This window comes from Mesoplodon mirus (assembly GCF_964341445.2).
Source record: "Mesoplodon mirus genome assembly, chromosome: 14".
Lineage (NCBI taxonomy): Eukaryota > Metazoa > Chordata > Mammalia > Artiodactyla > Ziphiidae > Mesoplodon > Mesoplodon mirus.
Window position 1 is genome coordinate 31,783,872 of NC_138990.1, and position 18,745 is coordinate 31,802,616.

Below are 18,745 nucleotides of genomic sequence, written 5' to 3' on the forward strand. Positions count from 1 at the left end.
GGCTCTAAAGGGATGAAAACGAATGACTCCTTCTGAGACACAGTCAAGCAAGTTTCCAGTAGAAGCCGGTGTCACGGAGGGGGGCGGAGCGGAGCCAGCGCTGGCGACACAGATTGAGGCTCTCGGGGAAGAGGCCAGATGGAGCGTGTTGACAAGCGTACACTGGCCGAGGGTCGACTGGCCGCCAGCCCGGCCTGCGCCATCCTCCAGGGCTGGGGTCAGCAGAGCTGATGACCTCGTCTTCACAAATCAGGGCGACCTGGAGAGGTTTCACACGTTCCCTCGGCTTCCAGGAACTGGGCTGAGTACGAGCAAGCCGCTGCATTGACTCATGCCCGAGACAGATCCCGGGCTGGGGCGAGGAGAACGGAGAGCTGCTAAAAGCGTCCTGGCTTGACTGTACCAGAGCCCCCTCTGTTCTTTAGGTACCGGTCCCTCACCCACTCCAAGTCCTTATGTCCTGTTCCTGTTCCGAGGGGACCCCGTTCCCCCTGGCCCTGAGGTGTTCCAGAAGTGGGCATGGAAGTAGGGGTCTGGCCACCGAGAGCCTCCGCTTCCTGGGTCAGGATGGCAGGGACCCAAGGTGGGGCTGGCGGGACCGAGGCCCGTCTCTCCCTCAGGGTGGCTGAGGTGCTGAGTGCAGGGCTGGCAATACCTTTGCCATCACAAAGAACGGAAGCAGCTGTCAGGAGAGCAGTTGACAGAGGAAGACCAACCTAAGCATGCCCCTCATTTGAGCCCCCGATCCAGCTGTGTCTGAATCCCAAGGCCCCCCCTGCCCCCCGCCCTTCTGAGCCGATAAATTCCCTTTTCTGCTGTAACTAGATGCAGCTGGGCTCCTGTCGTTAGCAACCAAAAGTGCTCCAACTAAAAATACACTAGGTATTTTAACTTCTTTAAACCTTGTTCTAAATTATGTATTGCTCTTTTAAATATAATCATTAGTGGTTGGTAATAATTTATCTTCAGGTCTTTTAATAAAATGTTCTGCTTCATAGAAAACCCTAATTGAGTGGAGAAGCATTTAATAAAGGTGGCCTTGCTCTGGCATGCCCTGGGGAAGCCTAGCTGGTGGAGAAGAAGGCTTTGCCAGCCCCTTTTGTAGTCATCACAGTGCCCGCGGGGAAATAAAGCACCCTTGGGTGGCCAACCTCACAAGGCTGGTGATGGCAAAGTACCAAGCATGATGGAGGCCTGTGCAGGGGGTTGTAGGGTAGGTGGTCCTGGTCCAGCAGGGAGGAAGGAATGGGCTCAGCTCTGTGTCTCAAGCATCCCCCTGGGGCAGGTACCACACTGGGCCCCTTAGATTCATTGGGTATTTTCATGCTCAACAGCTAGGCTGCAAGTAGGTGTTATTGTCCTTGTCTAGCTACCAAGAACCAGAAGCTTGGACCCCACTGATGTCTTCAGCTAGTCAGTGGCCAAGTAGGAACTTGAGCCCCATCTGTCTACCCCCTTTCATGTCCCCTTGAGGGTTAAAGGGACACTGTCATCTCTTCTGATCTTCGTGAAGTCCTTCAGCTGCTGAGTGGAGCTGACCTCAGTCCATTGAGGAAGAAGTGGTCACCAGCTGCCCGCTGCCTGTTCCTGCTGTGGCCAGCCCAGAGCCCTGGTGGCAACTTTCTCCTGGCCCTTGAATTGGGAAATGATGTGTCCCAGCTGCAGTGCTGGGGAGCCAGAAGCTCAGGCATCCTTTCAGAGGTGGGAGGTTGTCACCCCAAGAAATACTCAAGTGTTCATTAAGCAGACGCCCATGCACCTGGCTGCCAGGGGAGTGGTCGGGCCGTAAGGACTGAATTTAAGGCTAGTTTGCATCCAAAGCAAATGCGCCAAGGGGCGCAGGGCACGTGTCAGGGAGACGGAGGCCCCTCCCCGGGGAAATGGGGCCAGGACGGCCTCTCTCTACAGCTTTGCACTTTTGCAGCATCACTGGGTGCTGTGAGAAACGCAGCAACTCAGGCCCCACCCCAGACCTGCTGAACCAGAATCTGCATTTTAACCAGTTCTGCACATTTGAGAGGCCACGCACTGGAGACGAGGTGAGAATCAGTGCAGTTCTCCAGTTACAACTGTGCCGTAAACTTTGGACGTCCTGGGTAATGGAGAGGGGCGACTATTGAGCGTGACCTTTGAGGCCCCTCCGAGGTGGGTACAGGCAGGGAATGTTATCCCCACTTTACAGATGAGCACACTGAGGCCCAGAGAGGACAGGTGACAGTCTGAGGTCACAGGCCGGGCTCTGGGCACCACACACCAGGAGGCAGGCGTGGCAGCTGGTAAGTGGCCGAGTGAGATGCACACCCAGGCCTGTCTGATGTTCCAAGGCGCCTTCTCAGTGGGTTTCCTTCCCCAGACCCTGTTTGAGGGATTCTGAAGGCCTTGAGGGTAGGTCAAGAGTGGGTGAAGGGTCAGAGCAAGGAGGGGTAGCTGGGCCTGAGAGGGGCTGTGCTGGGCTTTGAAAACATCTGGGACCAGGGATTTCCCTGGCGGTCCAGTGGTTAGGACTCTGCACTTCCACTGCCAGGGGCACGGGTTTGATCCCTTGTCGGGGGACTGCGATCCTTCACTCCTTGTGGCGGTGGCCAAAAAAATAAAGAAGAAAAAAGAAAACCAGGCACAGCCTCTCAGGGCTCTGGATGCCGGCTGACAGCATCCTGGGGTGGGGCTGGGGGGCAGCCAGGCTGATGCGGAGTCGCCGGGAGCCAGCAGGGGAATGAAGAAGCCATGACTGAGACCCCCTCAGCTCCCTCCTTCCTCCTTCCTTTCTCTCCCCTCTTTCCTTCCTTCTACGAACACTTTCTCTGCATTCCCTGTGCTAAGCTCTGTGCCCACGTCTGACCTCAGACCCTTCTGGATACCACCGGGGAGACAGACAGTGGGTCACCATCGCAGGTTCTAGGCTGGGGGAGAGAGCAGGGGCTCCGGTCCAGGGGGGAGCTCTGATCCCAGGCCAGGTGAGGTTCAGGCTCAGGCTCAGACACGAGTCACATGGTAAGTTGGACCTCGGCTTTGTCTGACTCAGCAAAGAGGGAAGAACACACATGATGACTAGACAAGTGGTGTCTAAAATCCAGAATGTGCTCTGAATTAAAAGATAGTTTCCCTTAGGGACTTCCCTGGTGGCGCAGTGGTTGAGAATCCGCCTGCCAATGCAGGGGACACGGGTTCGAGCCCTGGTCAGGGAAGATCCCACATGCCCGGAGCGGCTGGGCCCGTGAGCCACAACTACTGAGCCTGCGCTCTAGAGCCCGTGAGCCACAACTACTGAGCCCATGAGCCACAACTACTGAAGCCCGTGCTCTAGGGCCCGCGAGCCACAACTGCTGAGCCCATGAGCCACAACTACTGAGTCCGCGTGCTGCAACTACTGGAGCCCGCCCGCCTAGAGCCCATACTCCACAACAAGAGAAGCCACCACAGTGAGAAGCCCGAGCACCACAACAAAGAGTAGCCCCCGCTCACAGCAACTAGAGAAAGCCCGCGCACAGCAACGAGGACCCAATGCAGAAAGAAAGCAAGAAAGCAAGCAAGCAAGAAAGAAAGAAAGAAAGAAAGAAAGAAAAAAGAAAAAAAAGTAATTTCTCTTAGCTTTGAATTTCCAAAGTGGATGCCCACCGAGCTGTGAGTCTCTCCCCGTGTCGGGGCTGTGGCCACACCCACCCCATCAGGGCCACTCAGTTTTCAGAACTCTGGGGGAGGGTTCACCACCCCCCTCCCTACCCTGCACCCAGAGAGGTTAAGTAACTTGGGCAAGTTTAAAGGACGGAGTCCAGATTGGTCAGATTCATGCCCAGCCTGCCTGACCCCAAAGCTTGGCCCCCGGCTCCCGGGGGGTGTTAGGGGCCCGCGGTCTCTCAGTTCTCTCACTGTGAGTGCCTCCCCTCAGAGGAGCGGCAGTGAAGGAGGGCGCCTGGAATCTTCCGCGGCTCCTCCTGAGATGCCCTGGGGGCCTGTCCGACTTCATTGCCTTGTGTCCTCTTCTCTTTTCTCTCTCTGTGCTACATTAAGAGGCTGTTTTTTGTTTTTAAGTCAGTTTTCTGTTTTGAAGCCTAAGTGTCTGAACGTGGCGTAACGTGGGAGGCCTGGTCCCCAGGAACTTGATCCACCTCTCCTGTGCCCCTTGCCTCTCCCTGCGGTTGCCAGCCGCTGTTTTGTTCCAAGGCCAAATCCCCCTTGTCTGCAGCCCAGCCGTCTTGCCAGGAGGCCCCAGGCTGAGGCGGCAGCCCCCACTCCCATCACCCCTGCTCCACCCCAGGTGAGGATGGCCGGTACCCAGTCAGGTTTGCCAGACCCTGTGTCACCCCCTAGGCATCCCCCCCATGAAGGTCAGGGGGCAGCTGGAGGCCCAGGGGGCTGCTGCTGAGTCCAGCCCCACAGCCTCATCTGTGCCTCTAGAATGTATGGCTGGGTGATGTTCAGTATGGCCCTGCATTTTGCAGGCATCCGATACAACATTTCAGCTGTGACCCAGAAACTTCTGAAATATTAAAATCTCATCAGCTCCTGAGCTTCTCCAGGGCTGCAGAGTCCACTGACTTCCTGTGGTTTCACGGGTCGATTTTGGACTGTGGCTGTTCACCTCCCTTTACAGAGTGAGTGGGGCTGTGAACAGGTGCCCCTCTCGACTCCATCACCTGCCCTTAGCCCTTGGCTACTGCCCCGTCCCCTCTGCCCAATGAGGACTCGTGGGGCCCTCTCCTGAGGCAGCTCACTGCTCACTGGGCCACCGTGCCTGGCAGACAGTTCTGGAGCAGCAGTGACCCCCACGGCAGCACAGCTCTTACCCCCGACCTTCATCAGTGAGATCCGGCCCCTAGAGGGCTCACACCCCAGTGTTCTCTTTTGCCCAAAGCCCTCTGACTTGGGGTTTCTGCCAGCGTTCTGCAAGTCACTCAACAAGGTATTCCAGTTATTTACTGCTCCATAAGAAATCACCCCAAAACGCAGTGGCCCCAAACACCACCACTCATTTTATTATCTCCCGTGGTTTCTGTGTGTTAGGAATTTGGGAAGAGTCCAGCTGAAAGGCTCTCATGTGGCTGCAGTCAGACATGCCGAGGGGATGAAGGCCTTCGGGGCTGACCAGGCATCTCTCTCTTTTCTTGAAGTCCCAGGGTCCCTCCACACAGGTGAGTCTGGGCTTCCTTACAACATGGTGGCCTCATGGTAGACCAGCAGCTTATTGGTGGCTAAGGCTTCCAGAGCACATATTCCAACGAGCAAAGTGGAAACTGGTGAAAAAGATGCTTGGAGGTATTTGGGACGACGTAGGCATACTCTGTGGGAGGTGAGCTTGAGCACAAGACGACTCTCCAGGACAGCCTCTGGCCTCTCGAGCCCCTCCTGCAATAGCCACCATTGGTGCCTCTGCTGGAGAAATAATGCTGTGTGTCTTGTCCCAGCCCCTGCCTCTCTCTCTCTCTTTTCTTTTTTTTTTTTTTTTTTTGCGGTACGTGGGCCTCTCACTGTTGTGGCCTCTCCCGTTGCGGAGCACAGGCTCCGGAAGCACAGGCTCAGCGGCCATGGCTCACGGGCCCAGCTGCTCCGCGGCATGTGGGATCCTCCCGGACCGGGGCACGAACCCGTGTCCCCTGCATCGGCAGGTGGACCCTTAACCACTGCGCCACCAGGGAAGCCCTCTCTCTCTTTTCTTAATCCCAGGCTTCTGGATCACGCTTCAAGTTCTTTCACCATGGACTTTTTCTTTTCTTTTTTCTTTTTCAGAGGGGCAGGAGTAGCCACTATCCTTACTTCTAGTGCATTAGCTTAGTTTTATCTGTTTTTCAAACTTAAATGGAATCACATGGTGTATATTCTTTCTATGTGTTTATCTCCTCTGTCTGGATTCTTTCACCAACATGCGTTTGTGGGATTCCTCTATTTTGTTGCATATGGGTGCAGTTTACTCTTTCTCATTTCTGCAGAGTATTTCATTGTATGCTTGATTGTACTGCTGTTTATTCATCCATTCTTCTGTTCTATTTTTGACGGGCATTTGGGTCATTTCACTTCTTGCCAATACAAATACTGCTGCTAAGAACATCCCAGTGCATATTTTTGGTACACAAATGTACATATTTCTGTTGTACATAGGAGCTTACTGGGGCATAGGTAGGCATATATTTTAGAAGGCTCTTGCAGGATCCATAAAGATGAATCACCTGGTTCTGGGGCCATGCTGGAAGCCCCAGCAGGTGTGAGAGCAGGCAGAACACCACTGGGCCACACCCCAAGACCACCCTTCACCTCGACCCCAAGACCCTTTGGAGAAACCCCAGCTATTCTATACCTGGCTTGGGCGGCCTCTGGGTAAACAGGGCTGTCTGCCACCCAGGACCCTGGTCACTACTGTTTCAGTGGGTGAACTAACCCACCAAGGTGATGGGGGAATTGAGATTTTGATTACAGATTAATAACAAAAGTTGTTACAATGAAAACAGAAGCCACAGGAGAGCAGGCCCGGGATGCCTGAGGCTTTGTCCTCTGAGTCTGCCCAGTGAACCCAGCCTTGTGAACTTTCAGTAAGGGGAGGGGTTCTCCCTTCCTGGGCCCAATCTGAGCTCCCAGAAGGCTCTGGGGCTGTAGCCTGGGGTCTCTGTAGATTAGCCATTGGTTTCTACATACTGGAATCATCTGTGGGGCTTCAAAGATACTGATGTCTGGGTCTCACCTCAGAGGTTGGGGTTTAATTGGTCTGGGGTGATACCTGGGCTTGGAATTTTAAAAATATCCCCAGGTGTATCAGTCAGGCTCAATGGGAGAAGCAGAACCACCTATGCATGTGGTATGCATGGGTGCATATAGGTAGGGGTAGTAGATATGCAGTATGTATGCCTGTGTGTAAGAAGCACGTGGGGGGCTATGTAGGTAGTGTGTAGTATGTGTGCATGTGGTGGGCGTGCATGTGTGTGTATGTATATGAAAAGATTCACTGTAAGGATTTGACCTTGTGCAGCTGTGGAAGCTGGTTAAGCAGTCTCTGTAAGGCTTTTATCTTCACCTGATGATGCTGGAGCTTGCAGTCCCCAGGACAAAAAGGTGGGAGGGAAGCGGGATGTCAGGTAGAGAGAACACGAACAAGCTGGAGCCCTGGAACACGAGCTGGAGTCCCTGAGGATGGACTGAAACACACTTCAGTCTTTGTTGCCTCTGACCTCAGGGTGTGGGTGTCCCCCAGAAGCTGGGCCCTCGTCACAGAGTTAAGCACACACACCTGTCACAAAGGCCAGAACTTTACATTGGACACACTTGGTTTTAGGAAAGTCACCCCACAAATACTGTTGTCACTTTGTCACAGGAAGGCCACCAAAACTCCTCTTCCAGAGGGTTGGATCAGGACTCTGAGATCAAGCTTCCTGACGGCATCGCCCAACCAGACCCAGCTCCTGCCTGGTCCTCTCCTGCCTCTCCCGTCCCCTCACCCGCAGGTTCAGTTGCTCCCTCCCAGCAAAAATCCAGTCAAGGTACCAATTTTAACAGCCAGAAACCCCTCAGGAACTGTTAACCTGACGACACAGCACGTGTGTGCTGGGCATCAGCCCCCCCGTGACCTCCGCTGGCCTGGGAGCCTGCAGGCACCGTGAGTGCCTTCCAGAACGTAGCTGTTTTGTCTCCTGAGACTCTTTCCTTAAACCCATCATCTTAGAACCGGTTTGCAGGGCAGAAATAGAGACACAGATGTAGAGAACAAACGTGTGGACACCAAGGGGGGAGAGTGGTGGTGGTGGTGAGATGAACCGGGAGATTGGGATTGACACGTAGACATTAATATGTATAAAATGAATAACTAATAAGAACCTGCTGTATAAAAAATAAATAAAATAAAATTCAAAAATTCCAACCCCCCCCCCAAACCTATCATCTTAACTTGCCCCCCTCCTCCCCCGACCCCAGGCACCACCGGGGACGTGCTGAGCCGTCCACCTGCTTTCCAGCTGAGCTGCTTTGCCCCAGCACTAGATGACCCCGACCCGTCCCCTGGTTTGTCCTCTTGTCTTCCTTTGTCAGGAAACTTTTTACTTTCTGTCTCCCTTTTTTAAAAAATCGGATCTCACTTTAGGACACACGCTTTCTGACTTTCTGTTTTGACAGCCTGGAAGTTTCCCTTCTTGTTGTGCCGTGTGAGGCCAGGAGAGGTCGCTGTACAAGTGCCCTCAGGGTGACGAGACCGAGCGGCACAGCCCAGTTTGATTGGAGGGGTTTTGCGAGCTGGTTGTTCAAATGTGGTACCTGGGTGGGAGTGTCGACACCGTGGAAATCGGGAGCACTACACGTGGGGTGTCTGGCCCATTTACAGCGATGGGGCTCCTGCAGCCTGGGGCCTTCCTCACTTAGCTCAGGGGGGCTCGGCCCGGGCTCACATGTGGAGTATCCTGGGGTCTTTTAAGTCAGTTGCCTGGGCCCCACTACAAACCAACTAAATCAAAATCTCTGGGACCATGGCCTGTGCATTGACACCTCTATCGATAATTCCCCGGAGATTTTAATGCACAGCCAAGGCTGAGAAGCAAGACTGGAACCTTCTTTTGAGAGCCGCTTACTCCCAGTGGACTAGGTGGATGGACTACCTCCGTCCAATCCAGGCCCGGCTCGCTGCCCAGAGCAGCGCTGGGGTCTGTGTGGGGAGCAGAAGAGGCCGCTCCTTCCCTGAAGAAAGTGTGTTCGTGGCACAGACCAGCCCTGACGCCAAGCCGGTGTTTACCAAGACTTAACTGGCTCTTATCTCCCGGTCAATAGAAAGCGCCATGGAAACTCCACGGGCAGCTGGGGGGGCACACCTTTGGGAAGCACAAACACACTTGTTTGTTAACCTCCCTGCTGACCTTGGATGAGCCCTGCCCCTCCCTGGGCCTCTGCCCTTGGTGGTGGGGCGGGAGGGCTGCAGTTCCAACTTTGCCGCTGCCTACAGCTCAGGCTGGAATCACACATTTTCCTTTCCAGCAGATGCACTCAGAGAGGGGAGGAGATCCCTAGCATTCCACGCAGTGGGAAGTAGGGCCGGGCCTGGATCTGGACACCTTGCTGCCTCTGAAGTGTGGGCTCCAGGGTCCCTGTCTCAGGCTTCCTGCAAGGAAGCCCCAAGGCCGTGACTGTAGGCTTGGAGGGGCAATATGCACAGGAAGGATGGGGGGCTCTGAGGGTGGGAGGATTCGGGGAGCAAGTCAGGAGCCCACCATTTAGGATGCTTTTGCCCTTTCTCATTGGCAGAACCTGAAAGGTCTGGGTGGGACCGGCTCCATCTCCCTCTTTGCAGTGACCTGATCAAGGTGGGAGACTTTGCTGGGGGAATGGAGTCCTGACCATCAACAGGCAATCGCCCCCAGGAAAGAGCTGCTCCCCCATTAATATCAAGGCCAATCCTCCTTCCTCCTTCCTACCTCTGGAATTATTCAAAGATGTGAGATGGAGGTTATCCCTTAGGAGCCCAGCCTAGGCACCTGCTGGGTGCTTATTTCATGCCCAGCATGAGCTCGAGGCCGCCATCCCTCCTCCACGCGGCACTGACCAACCAGCCCAGCACGGCCTCACCCTCTGACCTCTCACTGTTTGACCCGTCCCACTCTGTTATATTCCACTGGGAATTGTCCTCTCAGTGTTTAGGGTTTCCCTATGGGACTGTAAGCCCCACAGGAAGACCACCGCTGCTCTCCCAGTCACCGATCCGGGCAGCAGGGGGAAGGGCGAGTGAGTGAGCCGTAGGGTCAGACAGACTCGAGTCCAAATCCTGACTCAGTCCCTCAGCAGCCAAGTCTCTCATTGTTCATGTTAGAGCAGGTGACACTGTTGTACGAGACGCTGCAGGCTGTCCCCAGGTCCCTGTCCTCGTCTTCCTGGATACACTTCCCAGCCTCTTTGCAGACCCCTGTGGTTATCGAGCCATCATTCATTTGCGGTCTATTTGTTACAGCAGCTAGAGTTATCCTAAGTAACACACTGCCTCACAGCTATTGGGGAGATGAAATAAAGCATGTGAGGGCTTCCCTGGTGGCGCAGTGGTTGGGAGTCCGCCTGCCGATGCAGGGGACACAGGTTCGTGCCCTGGTCTGGGAGGATTCCGCATGCTGCGGAGCGGCTGGGCCCGTGAGCCATGGCCGTGGAGCCTGCGTGTCCAGAGCCTGTGCTCCACAACGGGAGAGGCCACAGCAGTGAGAGGCCTGCGTACCACAAAAAAAAACATGTGAAAGGGCCCGGCCCAGTGCCTGGAACACAGAAAGTGGGGGTCTTTACTAGATGTCAGTTTATTTCTTTCCTAATTAGTATTAATTGTTCCCAAGCATGTGGATAAACATGGCCTCAGACCTTTTCTATGACTCTGGATTGGTGGCTTAGCTTATTTTAAATTTATATTATTAATTAATATGAATTATATTATACATGATTATAATTATTTTATAAGTACTATAAGCTTAGGCGTTGTTAGGAACCCAGTTTTTAAGGTGCCACCATAGGATACTTTGTGCTCACAAAGCTGTCCCAGTCAAAGAGCTTTGGGTTGCAAGTGACAGAGAACCCTTTCACTGGCTGAAGCAAAATCAGTGGTTGACCAATCAGTGAATATACCAATAGTGGTTGATGGGCTCACAATGTGTCATGCAGGTATGGCTGTATCCAGCACTCAGAAGATGCCTCAGAGAACTCGTCCCTCAGTTGCAGGTTACCCTGCACAGGAGTTCTCATGTGAGGAGGGGCGAGATGGTCCCCAGCAACCCACCACCACACACCCCCAGCTCAAAAGAAACCATCTCTCTCCAAATATTGCAGTTTGGAGGTAGGTATCTGAATCTTGAGTATCATACATTTGGCTGCACGGATTGAGACCCTGTCACTCTTTTTTTTTTTTTCTTTTTGCGGTACGTGGGCCTCTCACTGTTGTGGCCTCTCCCGTTGCAGAGCACAGGCTCCGGACGCGCAGGCTCAGCGGCCATGGCTCACGGGCCCAGCCGCTCCGCGGCATGTGGGATCTTCCCGGACCAGGGCACAAACCCGTGTCCCATACATCGGCAGGCGGACTCTCAACCACTGCGCCACCAGGGAAGCCCTGTCACTCTTGTCATGAGGCAGTTTTACTGAAGTCTCTGGGCCCTTCCTAAAAGACCAGAAATACCCGCCTATTCCTGTCCTGCAGGAAAGCCAGATCACAGGGAACAAGCTAAAGGAACTGGGAAAATTTTAGGTTGGAGAAGGGATGCTTGAGGAGGTCATGAGAGCCGTCTTCAGGCTCTGCCAAAAGGGTCCCTGTCCATGTGCCGTGCGATTCTGGAAGGGAGCGGCAGGACGGGCACAAGGGGGCGGCTTTCGCGCTAACTGAGGAGCTCCTGTTGCACGCCAGGGCCTGGTGCCAGAAGGGCTGCCTCGGGGTGGTGAGCGGTGCTGGGGCTCTGAGGATGCGCAGCTTGGAGGGACCCTGCAGTGGGAGCCAGGAACCTGGGGTGCGACCCACATCGTGGCTCTTCCCGGACCAGGCCGGCCAACGGGTCGACCAGGCCGGCCATCGGGTCTCCCAGGCCCAGCATTCTGGTCTATCCAGAAGGGGTGCTGAGGCCTTCCTTGCAGGAGATCGAATGAGGGTAATTGGGGTGGAGCTTTCTTTGCAAAGAGTAGCACCGTAAACAGATATGACCATGCTCAGCCCAGGAAGCCGCAAGGGCCATGGGCGAAGGGAGCATCCTGACTAAAGTGGGGTGCCAGGGTGGGAAGGTGTGCGGAGGGAGATAGAATCAAGGCCTCCCCCCACCCGCCCCTGGCCGAGAAGGGGTGTGCCCGCCTGTGCGCAGATGGTGGGGTGCCCTTGACTGGAGCTCTACACAGGCCTCTGACGAGCGTCTTCAGATCCCTACAAAATGCCAAGGATGGGCTCCCCAACCCCAGGGGCTCACAGCGCCACAGAGAGCAGGACAGAGACTGAACAAGGGGCGTGATAAATGCATAAGGTGATCAGTGTTATGGAAAAAGGTGGGACATGATAAAGGCAACTGAGCGAGTGTGCGTGGGGGGCTGAATGCTCACCCCAAGGAAAAGGAGTTGTAGCAAGAACACGAGGGTGTGAAAGGCAGAGTCGGAATCTAAGCTTCTGACTGGAGCTGGGGTCGCCGCCCCGGGGAGCCTGAAGCCACTGCCCGCAGTCATGGAGCCCCTCCCCTCATGCGAGGGGGTTCAGGAGCCACCTGGACGAGCAGAGATGGGGGTGGGAAGGGGGCTCTTACCACAGATGGGTCAAGGCCAGCTGTGCCAGCATGAGAGACACCTTTCCCTGACGGATCCAACTGAGCCACACCCTTGCAGGTAGGAACCAGGCCCCCAGGTCTCCCCAGGGAAGGGGGGGGATTCTCCAACCCAGCCAGCAGGGCCCGCAGGCTTCATTTTATCAAACTCCAGTCCACGTAGGCGTCCCTCTGGCTGCTTCCTGTCAGCTGGGCTCCAGGCCACACCCAGTCAACTTTCCTGGAAACGTCCTAGCGGGAGGCTGTGGGCTGTGGAGTCTGGTGGAAGAGGGTTCTAATTCCACTTGACCCTGGAGCTGGGAGTCAACTCTGGGGGGCCTTTGATTCCCCCTCTGAAAATGGAGAATGTGATGCCTCCTCTTAGGGTCAGATGGGACAATCACTGAGACATTTAGCCAGTGGCTGGTTTGCAGGAATTGCTTGGTAATTCCCAGTGTCTGGGGTCGTGGCTGGAGTGAGAAGGCCTTGAAGCGGCTCTGAAGGTCCGCATTCCAGCTGTGGGGCTGCAGGCCAGCCTTGTGATCTCTTTGGGGCTGAGCTTCCTTGTCTGCAGTGGGGAGGAGGTGCCCGCTCCACCCAGCAGGACGGTTGGGAGTGTCCTGAGAGCTGTGATGGGATGCAGTTCCTCAGGGGAACGTGAGCATTTTCCAAAGGGCTCCTCACGGCCCTCCTGTCCTCAGAAATGTCCTCCCCTTTCATCCCAGGACCGTTCCTGAAAGAGCAGGAAAATCGCCCCATAATCACCTTTCAATCCTTACCACCTGGGAGCACCTGCTCATGAGGACGTGGCAGTGACTTGGGACTTCTGATTAGAGCTGTAATGTTTCCAGCTTAAAGCCACATCTGTTCTCTCATTTTGCCCTCAGACACCCATGAATGACATCCTACTGTACCCATTTCACACACGAGAAGATTAAGGTCTGGAGCAATCATGTGCTGTGCTCAGGGACACACAGCCGGCCATTGCCGAGTCCATGCTAGACCAGGTCTTCTAGAACAGGGCAGGCACATACCTGCTGTCTTGGACATTCTGGTGTATGTCTGTCACCCAGGACAACGATTAAGAGCACCCTCTTTGGGACTTCCCTGGTGGCGCACTGGTTAAGAATCCACCTGCCAATGCAGGAGACTCGGGTTCAAGCCCTTGTCCGGGAAAATCCCACAGGCTGTGGAGCAACTAAGCCCGTGTGCCACAACTACTGAGCCTGCGCTCTAGAGCTTGCGAGCCACAACTACTGAAGCCCGTGAGCCTAGAGCCCGTGCTCTGCAACAAGAGAAGCCACCGCAAGGAGAGGCCCGCGCACCGCAGCGAGGAGTGGTCCCTGCTCACCGCAACTAGAGAAAGCCGGCGCGCAGCAACGAAGACCCAATGCAGCCAAAAATAAATTAAAAAAAAAAAAAAGAGCACCCTCATTTGCTCTCAGACACACCCCGTTGGATTCGAAATTTCATGCTCTGAAACGAGGGTCATGACAGTTTCAACTACATCCCAGCTGATTTGAAAGGGTTCGGCCTAAACGGGGGATAGCAGCCACCCTGTAGAATTGGGGGGGTGGGAAAGGGGAAGAGGGGTTCTCTCCCCAGGTGGTCAGCTGCCCCTGGCTCTCCTTCAGCTGGGTTGCTCTCAGTCTGGCCTTTCCCAGCACTGGATGCGTACGGCTCTTACCACCGCCCTCCCCTCGGCTCCTTCCTCTCTCCTCCCCCCTCCCCCCACCAGGCTTCCTGCAGCTCTGGCCACCTGCTTCCCACAGCTACCCCGGAGTCCACAGGCAGGCACCTCAGCAAATGCCCCGCACTGGGCATTCTCCAGGGACAGCTCTGTCTAAAGATATCAACATGGTCCATCTGGTCCTGACCTGGCCTCATCCCTCACCACTGGGGATTCTTCTGCACCACCCCCATCCCTCACCATTGGAGGGATATGTCCTCACCACCACCCCAATCCCTCACCCCTGGGGACGCATCTCCATCCATCCCCACCCCTTACCAGTAAGGGGAATCCATCTTCACCCTCCATCCCTCACCACTGGGGACCCGTCTTCATCCAGATGCCAAGCTCTAGGACCCCCAGCCAAGTCAGCCAGACATCACCAGGTACCACTCTCCTCCCTCCTTTGCAGTCATGTCCAGCTCACTCATGGCCCCATAGCACAGATGGACCACCAGACAGATGTTCTAGGTCCAGGGGGTGCTGGGGAAAGGAGGTGGGGGAGCCCCTCAGGTTGCAGCCCAAGCCTGCTGGGGGTGTAATGGAACCCGAGACCCTGTCTGTTGTGGAAGGTGGTTGGTCCCAAATCCACAATCAGGAAGAGTCCTGTGGATGGCATGGCCCCTGGCTGAGCTCAGATGATGGGCTGACGTGGGTGCGCGTGAGTCACACGTGGCTCTGGGACAGATCCCCAGGAGTGTCCTGGAAAAGTACAAGCCATTATTTACAGCGCAGCAGGACGCCGGCTTTCTCCAATATTGTTTGTGGTTGGAAAGCTGCTGCGGCTGCATACATTTCTGAAAATGCCTCCGCTGGGTGACATTTATCAAATCAAGTGCTTTTTAGTTCTATTCCCCCAATACATAGACAATTCTCTTTGTAGATAATGTTGCCAGCCCGCCCGGGCCTGTGCAGCTGAATGATGTGATTGCAGAAGATGCCATATCTCCTGCCTCCAGAAGGAAAGGAGCGGCGAGGGCGCTGGAGACCTTGTGTGATGTAAAAGTAGGTCTGGCCCGTCCTCTTCCGCCTTTCTCTGTTTCTAAAGGCTGCAGCGTCAGGTGATGGGCGTGGGCGTTGTACACAGATCTCTGAAAACACCCAGGCCTCTGCGTGCCTTCCTGCAGCCATTCCTGCGCGCTGGACACCAGGCTGGGAGGTGCTGGGACGTGTGGGCTGCAGCTGTCCCGGCATAAAGTGTTGCCAGGCGTCCACAGCAGCACGAGGAACCGTCAGCCCTGTGACCCCACCCAGAACTCACCTTCCCTCGCTGCCTGTTGGAGGAAGAGCTGACCACAGCGAATGTTCGGGAACCGGCTGGCTGCCCTCTTCGGCCCCGGGCACACTCCCTGATTGACACAACAGAAGTGTTTACTGCACTCTGTCTGTGTGCCAGGCCCTGTGCCAGGCTTTATCCGGTTGTACTGTTTAAAGATTTTGGTCTCCTCCCATTTTACAAGCAAGAGCATTTCCTTGCCCAAGGTCACCCATCTGGTGTTGGGCAGAGATGGGGCTGCATCCCTCGTCTGTCAGCCTGTGCCGAGCACTTGACCCTGGTTTTTTTTTTAATATAAATCTATTTATCTATTTATTTTTGGCTGCGTTGTGTCTTCGTTGCTGAGTGTGGGCTTTTCTCTGTTTGCGGCCAGCGGGGGCTACTCTTCGTTGCAGTGCTCGGGCTTCCCATTACAGTGGCTTGTCTTGTGTGGAGCACGGGCTCTAGGCGCATGGGGTTCAGTAGTTGTGGCACGTGGGCTCAGTAGTTGTGGCTCGCGGGCTCTAGAGCACGAGCTCTAGAGCACAGGCTCAGTAGTTGTGGCTCACGGGCTTAGTTGCTCCGTGGCATGTGGGATCTTCCCGGACCAGGGCTCGAACCCGTGTCCCTGGCATTGGCAGGCGGATTCATAACCACTGCACCACCAGGGAAGTCCCGACCTTGATGTTTTTATGCCTGCTCTTCCTCTGTGTACACAGGGGCTGCTCTGCTGACCACCCCCTTGGCTGGGCTTCTCTCAAGGCTGCCCCTGGTTCTCAGAACATGTTCAAGGGCCCTTGGTGGGATATCGGGATGGAGGAAACCATCCTGTCTGAGACTCGGCTCTCACATACCTTGCCCCTGACCTTCGGGAAGGTATCTCCTTCTCTGGGCCCCTCTATGGGAAGGGCACAGAGAGGTCAAGGTGGTCTCTAGATCCTAATGGCTCCAGTTCCTGCAGCTGTAGCATCTCTCAATGTTCTGGGAGAGGCAGGAGGCCAGTCCTTAGAAGGAGGACTCTAAACAACACCAGTGGCAAAGCTCTCTATCCCCCTGGACAGCACGGCAGGTGGACAAAGCATGGCCACACACTGCCTCATTCATCGGCTGTTCTTCACCTGTGCTGCCAGGAGGTATAGCTGTACATGAACACCGGGTGAAGCAATGAAACCAGACGTGGGAGCCAAGCCCACTGCCCCTCCCGGAAATGAGAGGTCCTCTCTCCCGTCTCCGTGTGCACACAGAGTGGGTGAGAGCTGTGGCATCTCAGATGTTTGAGGTCATCTAATTCCACCCTGCTCTGCTGGTGAGACAACTGAGGCTCAGGTAGGTGCGTACTTGCCCGGGGTCTCCCAGACTTGGTGGCAGAGCCATCGAGAAGTTTTGCCATCTTGGACGTGTACGTCTGTGGCTGGGGTCAGTAATGGAGATGGGCTCTGGTGGGTGTTGGTTAATGGCCGTGTCCGCCCTGGCATCCTCCCAGCCTGGACTGCATTGTTGGCCTTGGTTTTCCCAAGGTTCCCTCATCAGCCCTGAGCCCAAGAGAGGCCTGAGTGTCCGGACTTCCTGGGGGCTGCTGTGCCAGCCTCTTCCATCGCCTGCCTTGCAGAGGAAGGTCAAACGGCCTGGTGCTCTGGACCAGTGGGAGGCCTGGTGCAAGGTGAGGCGGGAAGGAGCACTAGCTCCTGTGGCAGCCCCACCCAGGCCTTGGGACCAGGGCTTTCTACAGCCCTCCACTGGGGCACAGTTTGCTGGACAGTGGAGCTGTCTGATGAGACATCTCTGGTCTGTTCCCGTAAAGCCCCATAGAGCCCCCTTCCTCCTTGGGCTCGCTCTGTGCAGGGTGTCCAGTCAACCCTGGGAAGCAGGGTGTGGCCTCCTGGGCCACGCTGGGGGCCAGGGTGGGGGTGGGGGGCAAAGGGAGAGGCAGTGCCTCCAGAGCTTCCCCCACCACCACCCCAAGGTGCTCAGGCTGCATTTTCCACACCAACCTAATTCTCCTTCAGATGGAGGGGAAGCAGTAGCAAAGGGGAGGTCCCAGAAGATCTAAGAGGCTTTCACAGGCTCTGAGCAATCAGGCGGCTGAGCTGTGAGAAGTGGCCAAAGCGCCGGGAGGAGGTTATCGGGGAGGAAAAGTCACAGGCAGAATTTTCCATTGCGCTCTCCTCCCGCCATGTGTGTGAGTCCATGTGAGGGGTCCCCTGGGAGAGGGGCTCTCTCGGCCCTTTCTGCAGGTGCCCCGGGTGTGATGGCCATGGCAGTGGCTCCTGCAGAAGGGAGAAGCCCCGGGCCCGGCTGGCGGGGGGAGCCCTTCGGAGCCTCCTTCTGTTACCTTCCATGTGAATCCCTGACTACCTACTGGATGCCCTGTCCCTGCTGGGGAAGCAAGGGGACCCCGACATGGAGGGCGAATCAGAGGTGGGCTGGGCTCGAGGCTGGGGGCCGGGCAGGCACCCACATGCCTAGACTCACCCCCAAGCTGTCGGGGGCCTGCAGGAAGCAGGGGTCAGAGGTGGCAGCGTGCCCTGCCCTGAGGATGGCCTTTCTGGGGGGAAGTAGCTAACAGAGACAGAAAGCCCACCCTTGAGGAATAGCCCCCTTGGGTGCCCTCGACTCACACGCAGGCAGGTTCCACAGCCCTTTAGGGACCCGGGCAGCGCTGGGCCTGGCTGAGAACAGCGCACACTCACACCCACCCTCACCCACATGCCCCTAACCTACAGCTCGCGGCCAGGTGAGGCCAGGGACCTGCAGCACGTTTCCCTAACTTCCCTGAGCCTCGGTGTCCTTGCAGCAAATAGGGTGGTCGTGTCACCACCCTGGGAAGTCCAGGCCTACGTGTGCAGCCGGAAGGGGTGAGGGCTGGCCAAAAGGAGCTGGAGAGGACAACTACTGCTATCACACACACCTACACACGTGTACACACCTATGCATACAGGCACACATGCACACACACGCTTACCCATGGGCACCACATTCACCCGTGTACTCACACCTACACACATGTCCACGTATCTACACACATCTACTCACATGCACACACATTAAAAAAATCTGTGTCTGCTCAGAGGGCTGAGCAGAGGTTTGGCAGGAACAATGAACTGAGCAAAGCACCTGGGGACCCGGGAGGGCGGGGCTGGAGCTGGAAAGAGAGCAGGGGGGCTCCGGCCTCCCCGGGGAGGAGCTGCCCTGGCCGAGCTGAAGCTGTGTGGCCCCAGGCCTCCCTCCGAGCCCGCTGGCTGCTGTGTGTCCCTGGCCCCTTAGCTACCCCGGAGCAGCCGCCCTCCCGCCCTGGTCCAGCTGTGGAGGGAGCAGTAAACGAGCTGTCCTCAGCGCCAGGCCCTCCCCACCTCCCAGGAGGCAGCGTCCAAGGACAGCCGGCTGGGGTGGCGCACGGCGGTGCCTGTGGAGGCCAGTCCCTTCGGGGGCATCTGGGCCCCTCCCCCCTGCCCTCTGGTCCCCTAGGGCTCTGAGCGCTCTCTTCAAGGCCGTGCCTGGGAATGTCCTGCCCTTACAGACCCCGGGGAGACCCCTACACACCCAGCCCGGGGTGAGGGGGCG